The sequence below is a fragment of the Carettochelys insculpta genome, chromosome 4 (assembly GCF_033958435.1).
Source record: "Carettochelys insculpta isolate YL-2023 chromosome 4, ASM3395843v1, whole genome shotgun sequence".
NCBI lineage: Eukaryota > Metazoa > Chordata > Testudines > Carettochelyidae > Carettochelys > Carettochelys insculpta.
This window is the reverse complement of record NC_134140.1, coordinates 129,522,848-129,540,069: the sequence shown is the minus strand read 5'-3', so window position 1 is coordinate 129,540,069 and position 17,222 is coordinate 129,522,848. Positions and strand designations below refer to the sequence as shown.

Genomic DNA, 17,222 nt, shown 5'->3' with positions numbered 1-17,222 from the left:
GACAAGATGAATATTGTGAAAAGGGAAACAGTCACAGAACCGAAGTGATGTGGCCAGCATCATGCATCAGGTTATTGGCAGAGCTGAGTGAAGAATACAAATCTCTTGACTTCTGGTCCAGAGTCCTTACCCAAGACCACACTGTCTCCAAGCCTCATCCCTATCTATACATTGCCCTGAACGTGACTGCACAGAGAGACATTTAAACCAGAATACTTAGGAGATGACCTGATTGAACTTTTGACTTGGGGCATCTGATCTAAATTTCTACATGGTCAAGTTGGTGACTTGAATTTGCACTTTTTCTGCTTCTAGAGAAAATTAGATCCTGTTGGGCCTCCTGCTAGGGATATGCTCCTTCATCTACCAGAAGAGATTGGAGGGAATTCCACTGGGAGAATCTCAGTGAGCTGCTTCAGAAGCCTGTCCAGACTTAACCACAGAAAATAGTTCATTGTCAGAAGGTGTCATCATCCCCACGATACGTTTAAACACGCTGCACCACTTGTTTTCCTTGGGTCTCTTGGTTACCCATTGACTGTGCAGTTCCTCCTTCCTTAGGAGTATCCTGTGATCCTGGACCTGCAAGACCGAAACAGGAGAAGGTACGTAGGTCCACAGTCTCCTTTATTTTGCAGATTCCTGTGTTGTGAGGGTGCCTCTGGAGTAACCTCGCTCTGGGGACAGATGGGAACTTTCCAAGGCAACTTTGCGGTTCTTTAAGTAACTTTATTTAAATGCCCAAAAGCATTGAGAAAAATGGTTGAACCTTAACACATCCCTTACTATAACTAAGCTTGAGACTTTTGGGAATGTAAAGCTCAATAAGAGTGTGTCCCCTTAAAGTGTAAAATGGAAGAAGATCGTCTGTGAGTTGTCTATGGTCATCAGGAAACCAGTGTTCTAGTCCTTTGTCTTCTGCCTTTCAGCATTACCCTGTCCCTCCCTTAAGAATCTTTCCTGAAGATTCTAGATGAAAAAATTAATGTTATGTGCCTTATCTACATCTCCAGGGAGTCTGGTACCTCAGGCCTCAATTCTTAGAAGTTTTGATCAGGGTCAACAAGGTGAATAGCTTTTGGTATTATTTTATGGTGACTCTTATCCACAGCAATATCCCTCCCTCTTTGAAGATGGTGAGTCTCCTTTCTGGTCTGAATCAGAGTTGTCTGCCAGTGTGGGAACCTCCTAGCCTGTTAAAACACCACAGATACATGGAAGTATTTGTTATACACCCAAAAAAAAGTGTGTGGGGGGGGCTAGGGGCGCATCCTTCTATTTGTCACATTCCCTCTTCCAAATCAATGATTTGTTGAAAAACACGGATCATTTAAGTGCCATGCTATCAACCTTCTGTCTTATTTGGTTGATCATTTGTGCACTTTGTGTTCTATCTCTTTGCCAGCCACTACTGATGTATGATGGTACATACCACTCACCAAGCAGCAAGTTAATTTCCATAGCTATATCTTATGAGGTACTTTATCAAGGGACGTTTCTAAACCCCAAATAAAATTGTATTTATGCCACTTCTTCATCCAAAAAATCTTAGTCAAATGGAGACACATGATACTCCTTTATGAGTTGTCCTGTCATAGCTACGAGGTTTATAACTCTGTAATAGGTTTACATCTTTGACTAAAGGGGAGCCTGAACTCTGGCCTCAATTTTGAGGCATTCCTGCAACACATGACAATCCTAATATGAGGAAAGCCCTTAACCAGGGAGATGTAATAGAATGTCAGGCAAACTTTCCAACCATAAAATCTTCTGACAATCAGAGCCTTGAGTAAGCTCCCAGGAGAGACTGTAGAATTGCCATTGTTGAGCTGTTTATACTTTCTTGGACTTTGTTCAGTCTAGGTTCAACTGGCTATGAGTAAATGTAGATTGGAAAATTAGATGGAGTTTTTGTGGTTTTTGAAAACTCCATTAAAACTGTAGCAGGTCACTCTAATTTTCAGGGTTTTTACCTAGTTCCATTTAAAGGCTAGGACAATGGCTCCCAACCTTTTCACTAGTGTGGACCCCCAGTCACCTCCCCAAATCATTCATGCACTCCTAATTACCCCCCAAACTCTTCACAGACCCCCATCAAAGCCAATTCTAGCTCTGTGTACACTTCATTAAATGAAAAATAAAACTGCAACATATATTTTCGGACAGCAATTAATAACATTATTGGAAAATATTTCATTTAAAATAATAATCGATTGTAGCTTTGCAATTTATTTAAAACTTATTTTCTATGATCATTTTTATTTATCTTTTATTTGTTTTGCACAGACACCCTGGAATACCCTCACGGACCCCAGGTGGGGAACCAGAAGGCTAGCAGTCAGTTTGCAGCCAGCCAGCCTGAAGATGGAGGGATGAGTTGCCTTGTGTGCTGTAGGGAGCAGCCTGCCTTGTTTCTCTATGTTTCGGTGATCCTGCATGTTCTGAACTGTAAGACATTAAGTAGTATTATGTTGCACCTTCCAGCCAAGAGTATTTTATATCTTTTTTTCTAATTTCTCTGTTTGCATGCAGTGGAACATACCCAATTTCTACCCATCAAAGGAGTGAGGTTCTGGAACAGCCTTCCAATAGAAGGATTGTGGACAAACAAATTAGCTAGTTTTAAAATAGAGCTTGATCATTTTTCGAATGGGATGGTATAACAGATTTGCCTGTGAGAGTAGAACAGACTCTTAGTGCCACTTTCCTGTCCTATATTCTGTGTTCTTAGGACAATCCTGCATAAGCAGGAGCCTGTACCAGAACCCTGATCTAAATCCCAGTCAAGTCTATAAAAGATTGTACTTTGGAGGCTCTTACCATAGAATTAGAGCAGGGGTCAGCAACCTTGCCGAGGCAGAGTGTTGCAATTTGACCATTTGACCTCTATGTACGGTCCAAGAGCTGGTGATACTTTTTAAAGTCACTAATAGTCCTACTTACGACAGCTTCATTAATAAATGATGATGCAGAGCTTTAGTGTTTAGGCTGCGTTTGTTAGCACTAACTGGTCTTTTGTTAATCCGCAGGCTTTGAGCAAGCTTCTGGCTGCACTGGGGAGGGAAGTGAGGCTGAGCTCCCACCTCACCTTCCAATGAAAATTGACTCATGTGCCACTCTTGGTACCTGTGCCGGGGGTTGCTGGCCCCTGAATTAGATACTAAATGATACGTATACAAAGGCACATGCAGGTAAAATCTATGGTATGCAACTTTTAATTTTCTCAGGGTTGTTCCTTATGCCCACTGCAACACTCATTCTTTGACAGGATGAATTAACATATTTCTGAACACCTACTTTTGTGAATTTATCTGTTAGTAAATGCACTGGCTCAGACCTTGCAGCTAAGTCCTGCTAGATCAGGCCAACTGTCTGTAGTTACAGGCATGTCTCAGGACATTTTGGTGGGCTTGGGGACAGATGAGCAGTTGGTGAGCAAATGAGCAAAAGACAAATTGCCAGTTAGACCCCTGAGAATCAGAGAACTCTTCCTTTTTTCTCTAGCATTAGCCACCTTTTAATGCGTCAGTTTCAGTAAAACAGTGTGCTGCTTTTATGACTCCCAGGCCATGTCTACACTAGCCCCAAACTTCGAAATGCCCACGCAAATGGCCATTTCGAAGTTTACTAATGAAGTGCTGAAATGCATATTCAGTGCCTCATTAGCATGTGGGCGGTTGCGGCACTTCGAAATTGACTCAGCTCACTGCCGCACGGCTCGTCCTGACAGGGCTCCTTTTCGAAAGGACCCCGCCTACTTCAAAGTCCCCTTATTCCCATGAGCAGATGGGAATAAGGGGACTTCGAAGTAGGTGGGGTCCTTTCGAAAAGGATCCCCGTCTGGATGAGCCGCGCAGGGGCGAGCCGCATCAATTTCGAAGCGCAGCGGCCGCCCACATGCTAATGAAGCGCTGAATATGCATCTTAGCACTTCATTAGTGAACTTCAAAATGGCCATTTGCGTGGCCATTTCGAAGTTTGGGGCTAGTGTAGACACGACCATAGGGCCAGATTTTCAGGTGCTCAGCACCCAAAATTGGCACCAGATTTCCAAGTGCTCAGGACCTCCCACGATGACTTCTTTGGCCAAGCTCCCTGAGGCCTGCTGAAGATCTGTCCTTTGTCATGACTGCTGAGCACTTCCGAAAATTCTGGCCATAATTGTGATTACTGGATGTGGGTGACATTTAATCTTCCATAAATACATACTCCTGGATGGCTTTGCTCATTGCTCTTCCCGCAAAGGACCTTTCCTCTTCAGGTAATTTCTTTCAGGCAATCAGTAGGAGTTTAAAGAAAAAAGTACCTTGGTTTGTGCCATGAATCATTCAGGATATTAAAAGGTATAACAATGAGATTCCAAGCCAATCCGTAGTTTTAGTTTTGGATTTAATCTCCCCTCTAATTCTGCCAGAAGTTTTAACTAACTGTTCACAAGGAATAAAGTTATGTTGTGCATACTGTCTACGTATTGTCTGTTGTAATTATAAAGGCACCAGGGAGTAATTCCTTCTCCATAAACCACCCTTAGCCCTGAGTTGCCAGATGTGGCAGTAAATCAGACAGCAATAAATCAAATCAGACCAGATTATGAAGCAGAAAGGCCATGATTCTTGAAGATCCTATGCAGCTGTCTCTCAGTGCAGCATTTATAAGGTATTCTTAGGAAATGGGACAGTTTATGTTCCAAGTTCCTTTAATTTTTTTTCAGACATTAACAATACAACATACTTGAGATGTAAATTGGTTTTGCATCTCTGCTTTATGTTTCACTAGCAAATTAACCTGGCGTTGCTTGGGTATTTAAGTGAAGTAAGGTGGGTTTTTTCTTCTGTTTGGAAAATAAAAGGAAAATGTATAAGGTTTATGCAAATAATTGGTGTGAGTGAGGGGTGTCTGGGTAGGGGATGGAGGTGTGGCTGGATGTCACAGCAGGGGTTTTGGTGTGGGGGCAGCTTAGGGCAGGGGTGGATTGAGGGCAGGGAATGCAGGGGCTGGGAGAGTGGAGGGCTTAGTGGAAGGGGTGGGTTTGGTGTGGTGAGGGTTGGAGGTGGGGCTGAGAGCAGAGGATTCAGTATTGTGGGAGAGTCAGGGCAGGGGTTGGAGGCCTGAGGGGGCCTACTAGGGCTGGCCACAGCAGTGAAGGTGGAGCTGGTTTGTGGGGGATGGGATAAGGCTGCATGCCTGGCTCTTGCATCTCCTCACAGGGGCCCAGGTTGCAGTTCCTGGCCCCAGTGTTTCTGAGGGGTTGGCTGGGCCAGGATGGCTTCTGCAGCCCCAGCCAAAGCTCCTTGTGGGGAGCTGCTTTCCCACTCTCCAGGGGAGGCTGGGGCGGGCTTGCTCTTGGGGCAGGGTGGGGGCTTCAGAGTGAACTGTGGAGGCGGAGCCATGGTGCCTTGCCCTGGCCCTGGCGAGAGCAGTGTGGCAGACAAGGGACCTAGGCCTGTGGTGGTTTTCTCCAGCCCTGGTGAAAATGGCTGGGGTGGGCACCACACCCATAGCTCTTTTCTTTCCCGCCTTAGTGGTGGAGTGGGGATTAGGGGTTGGGGTCATTTCTCTTTTCCATGGCCCCAGCACAGTGGCATTGGGGTGGTGCAGACTGGGGCAGGGGGAAACCCTGGCCTGGGGCTGCAGTGGTTTTCCCAGCCCCAGCATGAGCTTGCGGGAGGTGTGGGGCAGGGTTTGTTGCCACAGCGTGTCGGGGGCATCTAATTGTGTGGGGTTGTTGGGGGGCAGCAGGGCTCTCCCTGCTCACCGCTGTGTCTGAGAGCCAAGCGGGGGTTGGGGTAAAGGAGCAAAGTGGAGAGCCTTGTCCTCATGCAGCGGTGATCCATCTGCAGAATGGCTGTTTCCTGAGCTCGCTGCCCCAATGGTGAGTGTGAAGTATGGCCACCCTCCTGTCTGCGCCACTCCCTTTCCATGTTCTGAGAAATCCTGGGATTTCAGGCCTTTCCCACTTGCCAGGCACAAGCAAACCCCTGACCTTGGCTTAAGTGAGGGTAAGAGGAAGCAGCACACCAAATTTCAATGGTCGTAGCTCTGACAGTTTAAGAGGGGTTCTTGAACAAATGTAACACAGACACAGATGGACACATTCTAAAATATATGGTAGATTTCCTGAAGATGATGATATGCCTACCTGTATCTACAGGGGCTTTGGGACTATTGAGGAGCTAACTATAAAATCTGGAAAGGAATCTAATTCTTGCAAAACCCAGCAGACGTTTTACTTAGGGTTGGAGGGTGTTACAAGGATTATTTTTATTTCAAATTTTGCATGCAAGCTGTTTGCATCTCCCTTAGCTTCTTGGTTAGCCTGATTTGATCTTCCACATGGAAATTAATGACTGGGTTTTCTGCTGACGGATGAACAGAACAATGCATAATCAGCAACTTTGAACCACAAAGGCACTCAAACATTCACTTGATTTATTTTCAGGTCTGAGCTCTTGTGCAAACCTCTCATAGTCTGTGCATGCAAATCTGCATAGCTTCGCTGAAATCAATAGCTTCCGATGGTATAAACAGATGTCACTCCATCTGGTCTACACCATCTTGTGAGAGAAAACAGAATGTGCCTATGAATCTTGTAAAGCTGGAATTATTCAGTTCAGACCTTAATTCATCTTAATTCAGGTCTCAATATGAAGCCCTCACTACACATAAGAAAGATTGTGTTAAGTGACACTGGTAGATCCTGAAAGGCTTAGTTTTGATTCTGCTATGGCAGCTAAAGTCTGTGTCTTAGTTCTAGGATTCAGAATTTGGAGGGGATTTAACCTCCCCACCCACGAAAGGACCAATTACATTGCATGTGTATTTCAGCCTGGGATCTTCCTGTTCTTTGTCTTAAAGGAAGAGAGACAACTTTTCTTGTCCTAAATGATCAGTTTCTTAAAAGTGGCGACACCATACTGAGTATTGCGCCCCTGGAATAATCCTTAGCAGTCTGTGCTATCCTGTAAAACGTGATTGGACTATGGACTGTTTACTTATCTTGACTATTTACTAAATGCTTTTAGCTGCACAGTGGGATCCACTGGGGCCCATTAAGGGCCTGTGTTGATCAGATGGATGTATTTGAGTATCATCACAAGGCTTTAATGTCATCCTGACTTGAAATGGCCTCCTTGTTTATTATTGATGTTTGCATTTGCACACACAAACAACTAACCACTTGAATCTGGCATCCAGTGATAAATGTTGCAAATGCAGGAAGGAGGTTGGAGCCATGTGGTGTATGTTGTATGATTGCCCCAGACAAGCTCCTTTCTGAGTATTTATTGCTTAGTGTCATTCCTTTCTTTCAGAGATTTGAATCTGTATCAGTATAGCCTTTTGCAGATTTCGTTATTTGTGACACACTGGGCCTCCTGTTGTTTTACCTTGGAACCAGACTATTGTTTGGATTTAATTGCTTTCATATGGTGGTAATAATAATTTCCTTAATAGTAACTTTCAAAAAGTTTCCATCTGAAGGTGAGATTTTATTTTATTTGAGCATTGGCTTTGTGTAGAGAATGCCATGGATTACATTTCTTGAATTCCAGGACTTTTGCTGTTACACAGTATTATTTTTGCACTGTAGCCTAGTAATGGTAAATGTTCTTTTTGTCTTTCTGTGGCTAACATTCCCATGAGTTTGTCTATATCTTTGGTCATATATGGACAGACTTTCAAAGAGTTTAGATGTGCAATTACACACCTAATTTTAAATGTGTAACTACTGAGGTTGAATGTACAAAGAAGGGGGTCTGTGTAAAACTGACCAGAATTGGCCATTTACATGAGCAAACACCTGATTTGTGTATCTGAACACAATAATTTCATGTGCAAATGAGAGTGCACAATGACACAACTAACCTTTTTATCTCCCTCTTACTTTCCATTGATGAAATATTTGTGTTTTCCTCTGAGTTTTGTGGAACAATGGAGACCTATTACACCTAGTTAGACAAATTCCAGGGTGCTGTGCTGTTGTATGTCTTTAGATGGAAAGTGTATTTTTAACCACCAAACCCCTAGCCTTTCTTGTTGCGTCTCTTTCCATCTCTATGTTGCAGGTGTCCCACTTTGTGTCTCTTCAGGGGGGAGTGTGAGTGACACTCTAGCCTGTTAATTAGGACAGTGGGACATGGAGACATATTCTGAAATTCCTGCTTTCACTAATTCCCAAAAATTTGTTTCCAACAAATTGTTTTAATTTTTTTTAATTGCCCGTTAACTGAAAACTCAACTATGCTCCAAGCTGTTCCTATCATATTGGCTATATTGCTACTGAAAATGGTAACCAATAGGAAACTAGAAACAAGTGAAGCAACAAGAATGTTTTTGCAAGCTAATGTCCTCAGGCTATTATCTTCAAATATAAACTCCAGCAGAATAGATTAAACAATCTGTATTGTTCAGTGAAAAGACCAAAATAGATCACGATGACCATGCCTTGGAGAAGCATCATCCACTCATAAAATAGATAAATTATAAATAGTAACAACATCTTGTCTTGCGTAAAACTATTTGAAATAGTTTGAAAAGGCAAAGATCCTGCAAATAATTGTATTTAGCTGTGGTTAGGATTTGTATAGTGCATTTCCAGTCTTCAGGTTTTTTAGCTGGCCCCATGATTAAACCACAATGTCAAGCAGCTCACAGGTTTCCTATGTCCTTCGCATTTGGGTTATTTTCAGCTCTGCAGCTCATTCTTGCTGCAGTCTAATCAATATAACTGTTTGATAAGTGACTCTGCATTAAAGAACTTATCTAATTTGCTGAAGCTTGTCTTTCCAAAAAGAAAGCTCCACTTAAAATGTGGCTTTTCCATCTAAGCATGCATTTTTCAGGGTGAACTGCTTCATAATGCAAAATGACAAACCACAGTTAAAATGGTAACGGAGGGATGCTATACAGAAAGGATAACATCTCGGAAAAATTCTTTACTTGTACCACATTATCAAAATGCATAGAAAGGTCAGATTTACAACAAAATTCTCATTATATGTAGCATTCTGTTTCCCCGGTATATGTACTTCTAGGCGCAGAGAGGTAGCAGTGTTAGTCTGTATCTTCACACAACAAAAAAAGCAGTCCCATAGCACTTTAAAGACTAACAATACAAATTTATGAGCTGATGAACTTTCCTTGGACAAAACCACTTCTTCAGGTCTGAAAAACTTTGATCAATGATATCTGAGACGAAGTGAATTTAACAGAAAGCTAGAAAAAAAACAAAATAAACTGGAAAAAAAATGAAGCATAAACTGATGAATCAGCTAGATATGACAGAAGTTGGTGGGCACAGCTCCAGTGCATTATAGATAAGCTACAGCCTATACTGGCACATGATACTGTACTCTCACAGGCCCTGGGTGACAGACCTGTCCTCAGTGCAGGAAAATTCTCACTAGCAACCACATGCCACAGCACAGAAATACTAATCTAGACCTGTCCCTTGCAACAAACCCTATTGCCAACTCTGTCCACATATTTACACTGGAGACACTTTCACTGGACCAAACCACATCGGTTACACGATCAGGGGCTCATCTTCCTGCACATCTGCCAATGTGATATATGCCATCATGTGCCAGCAATGCCCCTCTGCTATGTATATTGGACAAACTGGACAATCACTTCACCAAAGAATGAATGGACACAAATCAGACATTAGGAATCTGAATATACATAAACTTTTCAGTGAGCATTTCAGTCTAGCTGATCATAGCATTCAAAATTTGAAAGGCTGCATTCTAAAACAACGGGACTTTAACACCAGATTACAAAGGGAGACATTGGAATTGGAGTTCATTCTCAAGTATGGTATTTTTCACCTTGGACTCAGCAAAGATATCAATTACCTTACGCACTACAAGGACAGTTTCCCCACCTTTGATATTCATAGTGATCCCAAGCAGCACTTAATGACACTTGCAGAAGCCATTTTTCTTCCTCCTTCCCCTCCTCCTTCTATCCTATTTAACTGATTTGTCAGTTTTTATTTTTTTCTATCTTTCTGTTTAATTCTCTTTGTCCCAGTTTTCATTTATCAGAATTGTCCAGATCTGAAGAAGTGGGTCTGTCCCACGAAAGCTCATCACCTAATAAATTATATTGTTAATCTTTAAAGTGCTACAGGATCACTTTTTTGTTTTTGTTTTTTATACTTTTTCTATTAACTTTAGTGGGTGAGCCACCTATATAAAGGTAACAGAACAAGAGCTGAATCTACTCTGGGCTCAGAAAGGACCCCTAAGGTCCCCGATTCTTTCTGCTGATTTTTTTCCTAAAGAATCCACGTTTCCAAGGTGTTGTGACTGCAATAGCAGCTATCATAATAATCAGGACTGATGCGTGGCCCTATTATTGAGTTTGCAGCCACGCAAATGAAACACTTGAGCTGCGTCTACACGTGCACGCTACTTCGAAGTAGCGGCAGCAACTTCGAAATAGCGCCCGTCGTGTCTACACGCGTCGGGTGCTATTTCGAAGTTAACTTCGACGTTAGGCGGCGAGACGTCGAAGTCGCTAACCTCATGAGGAGATAGGAATAGCGCCCTACTTCGACGTTCAACGTCAAAGTAGGGACCGTGTAGACGATCCGCGTCCCGCAATGTCGAAATTGCTGGGTCCTCCATGGCGGCCATCAGCTGGGGGGTTGAGAGATGCTCTCTCTCCAGCCCCTGCGGGGCTCTATGGTCACCGTGGGCAGCAGCCCTTAGCCCAGGGCTTCTGGCTTCTTCTGCGGCAGCTGGGGATCTATGCTGCAGGCACAGGGTCTGCAACCAGTTGTCAGCTCTGTGTATCTTGTGTTGTTTAGTGCAACTGTGTCTGGGAGGGGCCTTTTAAGGGAGCGGCTTGCTGTTGAGTCCGCCCTGTGACCCTGTCTGCAGCTGTGCCTGGCATCCCTATTTCGATGTGTGCTACTTTGATGTGTAGACGTTCCCTCGCTGCGCCTATTTCGATGTTGGGCTGAGCAACGTCGAAGTTGAACATCGACGTTGCTGGCCCTGGAGGACGTGTAGACGTTATTCATCGAAATAGACTATTTCGATGTCGCAACATCGAAATAAGCTATTTCGATGTTGGCTGCACGTGTAGACGTAGCCTAGGTTTAATTTAAGTTTTGACTTCACACACACACACACACACACACACACACACACACAGGCTGTGTCTACACGTGCCCCAAACTTCGAAATGGCCATGCAAATGGCCATTTCGAAGTTTACTAATGAAGCGCTGAAATGCATATTCAGCGCTTCATTAGCATGCGGGCGGCAGCGGCGCTTCGAAATTGACGAGCCTTGCCGCCGCGCGGCGCATCCAGACGGGGCTCCTTTTCGAAAGGACGCCACCTTCTTCGAAGTTCCCTTATTCCCATGAGCTCATGGGAATAAGGGGACTTCCAAGTAGGCGGGGCCCTTTCGAAAAGGAGCCCCGTCTGGACGCGCCGCGCGGCGGCAAGGCTCGTCAATTTCGAAGCGCCGCTGCCGCCCGCATGCTAATGAAGCGCTGAATATGCATTTCAGCGCTTCATTAGTAAACTTCGAAATGGCCATTTGCATGGCCATTTCGAAGTTTGGGGCACGTGTAGACATAGCCACACACACACACACACACACACACACACACACACACTCCCCTCTATGTTCTGTTCCATACATTAGTCTTAAGATTATATAAATTAGCATTTTCTGCCTTTTCGTTTAAGCATAATGTTCAGTTCTGCAGCCCTCACTCATCTGGGTAATCCAGTGGATTGATGCATATGAGTAAGGCCTGAAAAAGTACACCTTATTGTAAAACTAGTGAGGAAATATGATATTCCTACAGTAAGGGAGAATTTTGCCACTAGCTGTCATATTGTCCTGTTCATTAAGAACTGTTCTAATGTAAACCATTTCTCCTCATACAGTCCCACCAAGAGGAGTGAGTGGGTGGGGAAGGCAGCAGTAGCCCCAGGGCCAGGTGATTCAAAAGGGCCGAGGCTCCCTTCCACCGCTACCACAGACACAGCAGCAGACAGAGCACGGGGCTCCTTAAAGGACTGCCAGAGCACTGTGTGGTGTGCTCCAGGCGGCATGGAGGGCTTATTGGTTGTTTTTGCTGTGTTTCAACTCTTTGCCAAATTAGGCTAGCTGGAGTGGCACCTGAATCCTCCAGTGATGAATTTGCATTAGCACAGACCCCATACTTTTTCAGTCCTTGGCTTTTTTCCTAACACTGCCAACTAGGGTGCTAGTTAGTTCTGTTTGTGGTGATGGCTTTCCTAAGGTACACCTGGATCTGCTGAGAACTGGACTGAAACCACCCAACAGACGCGTGGTTTTAGACATGCTACATAAGGATTTTCCCCCCCTCTGACAACTAACCCCATTCTTTCTTGAAGCAGACTTTATTCTGGGGCTGCTTTTTGCTTCCATGTAAATGCACACTTATGCGACCTGAAATCATCATTAGGAGATTAAATGCATTTCAGCTATTGTCATCAAAATAATGTAACAACATAAGGCCAAATCCTCATCAAGGGTAAACTGGCCTAGATCTGAGGTCAGTTGCCAACTTCCTGCAGCTCAGGAGCCTCTCTACAGTCCATATTTAGATCATGCTGTGAACCAAATCAAAAGAATGTGGTTTTGAATCTCCTAAGTAAAACATTGTCAAGGTAACCATGGTAGTCTGTATGTTCAAAAACAACAAGAAGTCCTGTGGCACCTTATAGACTAACAGATATTTTGGAGCATCAGCTTTCGTGAGCAAAGACAACAGTTAAACAAAACTAGCTTATTACAAAAGGAGAGTTCAATTAGGCATACCTTTTTCATTGTTTTATTCCAACTTTCCTGAGTTTTGTGGCTGTTTCCTCAATTCTGAAAAACAATGAACACAATTTCTATATAAAATATAATTATATTCATATGATTATGTAGTATAATTATGTGCATAATTAGACATAGTGGCTCAACTTTAAACACACATGAATGCATTATTAACGTTGAGATTTGAAAACCGCACAAGTTGAGGGCAATAGAAGCTATGTTCCCTTCCAGCTGCATGTCTGTGCAGCAATTCATTAAATGCCACACAGGTGCTCAGGGAATCTGCTCAGCCCAGACCTCCATGTTGCTGAACATAGGTGGGCAAAAATGTGAGGGAACAATGGATAAAGGGTTAAAATTAACATAGCCGCTCTGATGCTTTGCCTTTGCAGCCACATGTAGTGTGAGTCTACGAAGTTAAAAATAGGTATAGAAGAAGTTTGGAGAATTATTTAGCCATAAGAAATAGCTCACTGATATAACACTGGCTCAGCTATTGCAGACCTTGTGAGGACATTAAACTCTGAGGACTGTAGCAGTTAGTGTAGTGTTACTCTGCACATAATATCCCAGATAGCACATAAAAACTCTTCCTTTTTGATGTTCAGACTTATGATTGCCCCCTTTTTTTTAGCTCTCTCTAGTTGAGCTATAGCACTTCAAAGTGTGTCAGTGTAGCTCCAGACACGATTGGAGATATGGCACAGAATTTTCAAAAGTGCCTAAGAGGCATAGATGGTTGTCTACTTTCAAAACAGACTTGGACACGTTAGTGCCTAAGCTTTACAGAAGGGAATGGGATTTAGGCTCCTAAGTCATTTAGATGTTTCTAACAATCGAACCCAGAAGTTAATACTAAGAATCAATAATCATTTTGTTAGTAATATTCATAGCTGGTACACAGGAGTCAGGGTAGGGTGTATGAGGAGGGGTACAGGGCAGAGGGTTGGGGTCGGAGCAAGTCTCAGGGCAGGAGGCTGGGGGCATGGGAGGTTCAGGAGTTGGGGTAGCCTAGTCAAGTAAGTGCTGAAATATTCCATATTGAAATGTATCCCTTGAGCGAGGCCCTCCATACTTTCTTCCTAGCATGGCCTCTTTCTTTGCGCTGCTTCAGGGAGACACAGCAGCTCAAAACTGCATATCCTACTCGGCACCCTACCAACCCCTGATACTCTTGCCTGTCCTATTGTGGATGCCCACCACTGTGCAATCTACTTTCCATCCAGGCATATAGATGTGAGGCTGTCTTCAAAGACCATAAAACAGAACAAGAATGGACATGCCGAGTCAGATCCATGGCCCATCTAGCCCAACATCCTGTCTTGTGAGAGTGGCCAAAGCCAGGTGCCCCAGGGAAAATCAACAGAACAGGTGATCATCAAGGCTGTGTCTACACTTGCATTCCTCTTACAAAAGAGGCATGGAAATGAGAGAAATTGAAAATGCAAATGAAGAGCAGAGTTACATATCCAGCACCTCATTTGCATATTATTTCAAAAGAGCTTCTTTCAAAGATGGGGTTTACGTAGCAAAAAGACACATCTGCACTGTTTTTCTTCTTTTGAAAGAAGAATATACAAATGCAGCACCAGGTATGTAAATCTGCACCTCATTTGCATTTTCGATTTCCCTTATTTGCTTGCCTCTTATGAAAGAGGAATTCAAGTCTAGACACAGCCTAAGTGATCCATTCTGTGCCCCCCTTTCCTGGCTTCTGGCAAACAGATAGTAGGGACACCATCACTGCCCATACTGGCTAATAGCCATTGATGGACTTATCCTACATACATTTATCTAGTTCAGTTTTCAAGCCCTGTTATAGTCTTGGCCTTCACAACATTCTCAAGCAAGGATGACCACAGGTTGGCTGTGCATTGTTTGAAGAAATACTTCCCTTTGGTAACCACTTGGTTCTTGGGTTGTGAGAGAAGCTGTTTACTCCTTCTCCTCCCCAGTCAAGATTTTATAGACCTCCATCGTATTTCCCCTTTAATTATCTCTTTTCCAAGCTGAAAAATCCCATATTTATTAAACCCTCCTCATATGGAATCTGTTCTATTCCCCTAATCATTTGGGTGCCCTTTTCTGTACCTTTTCCAATTCCAGTGCACTCATCCCTCGCTATACAAGGACAATGTGTTCCCAATTTTCTGCCTGTAGGTGAAAACTCGTAAGAGGGACACTAAATTACTATTAAAATACACCTATAAGTCTCTGATTGGTTCCTAGTGCCCCTAACTCAGCGAAGGAGGGGTAGCAGGTGGTGCTGCTTTTGAAAGGTAAGTGAACCTCAGGTCGGAGGGTGGTTGTGGCGGTTAAAAGCTGGGGGCAGTTTGGGGCCAAGAGCGGGAGGGAGGTTTAAAACCTGGTGGTGGGTTGTGTATGTGGGTCGAGCGGGAGGATGGGCAGGGGGTGTTCAGGCTGCTGCAGATTGGGTCCATGGGGTGCGTGGGTGGGGGTTCAGACTGCAGCAGGTTGGGTGTGTGTGGCTGGCAGTGGGGGAGGGGGTTAAGGCTGCAGTGGTTTGGGGTCTGCGGTGGTGGGGTTAAGACTGCGGTGTTTTGGGTGTGCAGGGCTGGTGGGGGGATCAGGCTGCGGCAGGTTGGGGTCTCTGGGGCTGGTGGGGGTTTAAGGCTGCTGCTGGTTGGAGCCACGGGGAGAGGGGTAAGGCTTGTATTAGCGGGGGAGTTTATTCGTCTAGTGAACAAAGGTAAGTATATGTGTCCCTCTTTTTAGCAAGTACTCGTAAGTCAAGTGCTTGTTTAGTGAGTTTAGTGAGGCTTTGCGACCGGGTGCTGGCAAACAGGGTGCGTGCTAACAGGAGGGAGTTTGGAGAGGCTCTCCTGGAGGAGGAGAAGGAAGGAGCAAACTAAAGCACCTTGGGGTAAGTGGCTGCTTATATTTGGAGGTTTTGGGCTTGTGTGTTTGTTTGGAGTTTGGAGTTTGTTTGTTTGGAGTGCTGAGCTGAGTGTGTGTGTGTTTGTTTGTTTGAAAGGCCGTGTGCTCAGGCAGGCAGGCAGGCAGGCAGTTGGAAGCTGATTAGGTTTGAATTGAAACACCGTGTGCTGATTGGCTGAGCTGTAGGCAGAGGGAGGAGCTATCAGGGAGGCCGAGCACTTAAACCCTGCTAGTAAGCGACCAGGGAGCTTTGCGACCGGGTGCTGGCAAACAGGGTGCGTGCTAACAGGAGGGAGTTTGGAGAGGGGAGTTGAGAGGGGGAGCTTGGAGGGAGCCAGTGACTTCTGTTGCCCTTAAACTAAATCCTTTATAACAACCTCTATCTGAAACATTTAATTAACCCTCATATATAACTAGAGTAGGAAATGGAGGCAGAAGCCCAGCAGCAGAGTGGGGGCTATCCTGTTTATTGTGTCGAGTGCAGTATGTATGACTACCTACCCTGTGGGCGGGTGGCGTATGTGTGCGCTCGATGCAAGGAGCTCCTGGCCCTCAGAGACCGAGTGCGTGCTTTGGAGGCCAGGGTGGCTGAACTGGAGGAGCTAAGGAAGGCAGAGGTGTTTGTGGATGAGACTTTCCGGGACATAGTAGGGCTGTCCCACCTCCAATCTGACAGTCCTGAGGCTGTTACGGAGGATGAAAGGCTCAGGGAAGGAGAGCAGTCAAGGGGAGCAGAGGGAAACCATCCCGTAATTGGGACCCTCCTTCCAGAGGGTGATGTTGTATCCTCTCATGCCGAGGATACTTCTCCGGGGGAGGGAGCGCCAGCTGTTAGGAAGAAGCAGGTTTTAGTAGTGGGGGATTCGATCATTAGAAATATAGATAGTTGGGTTTGTGATGACCGGGAGAACCGTATGGTGACTTGCCTGCCTGGTGCGAAGGTTGCGGATCTCTCGAGGCATCTAGACAGACTTATGGGCAGTGCTGGGGAGGAGCCGGTCGTCGTGGTACATGTTGGTACCAATGACATAGGGAAGGGTAGAAGAGATGTTCTGGAGGCCAAATTTAGGTTACTAGGAAAGAGACTGAAATCCAGAACATCTTTGGTGGCATTCTCTGAAATGCTTCCGGTTCCACGCGCAGGGCCAGATAGACAGGCAGAACTTCAGAGTCTCAATGCGTGGATGAGACGATGGTGTAGGGAAGAGGGGTTTAGATTTATTAGGAACTGGGGACACTTTTGGGGTAGGGGGAGCCTATACAGGAAGGATGGGCTCCACCTAAATCAAGGTGGATCCAGACTGCTGGCATTAAACATTAAAAAGGACATAGAGCAGTTTTTAAACTAAGAGGTGGGGGAAAGCCGATTGGTGCGGGGGAGCACCTGGATCGGACGGAGACTTCTCTTACACGAGGCTCCATAGACAGGGATTCCCTAGAAGTTAGTCAGATAGGGAACGTGGGAAATAATATATGGGCAAGATCAGATGTGAAACAATCGTGCATAAA

The 17,222-nt window shown here is 44.7% G+C and overlaps 1 long non-coding RNA gene across 1 annotated transcript; it reads left to right on the top strand.

Moving 5' to 3' along the window:
- The first annotated feature begins 352 nt into the window (after window positions 1–352).
- Window positions 353–3,066, top strand: LOC142012187 (uncharacterized). Its single transcript, XR_012645280.1, has 3 exons — window positions 353–605; window positions 2,287–2,448; window positions 3,030–3,066. It is a non-coding gene; the product is annotated as an uncharacterized LOC142012187 (long non-coding RNA).
- The last annotated feature ends 14,156 nt before the right edge of the window (window positions 3,067–17,222 follow it).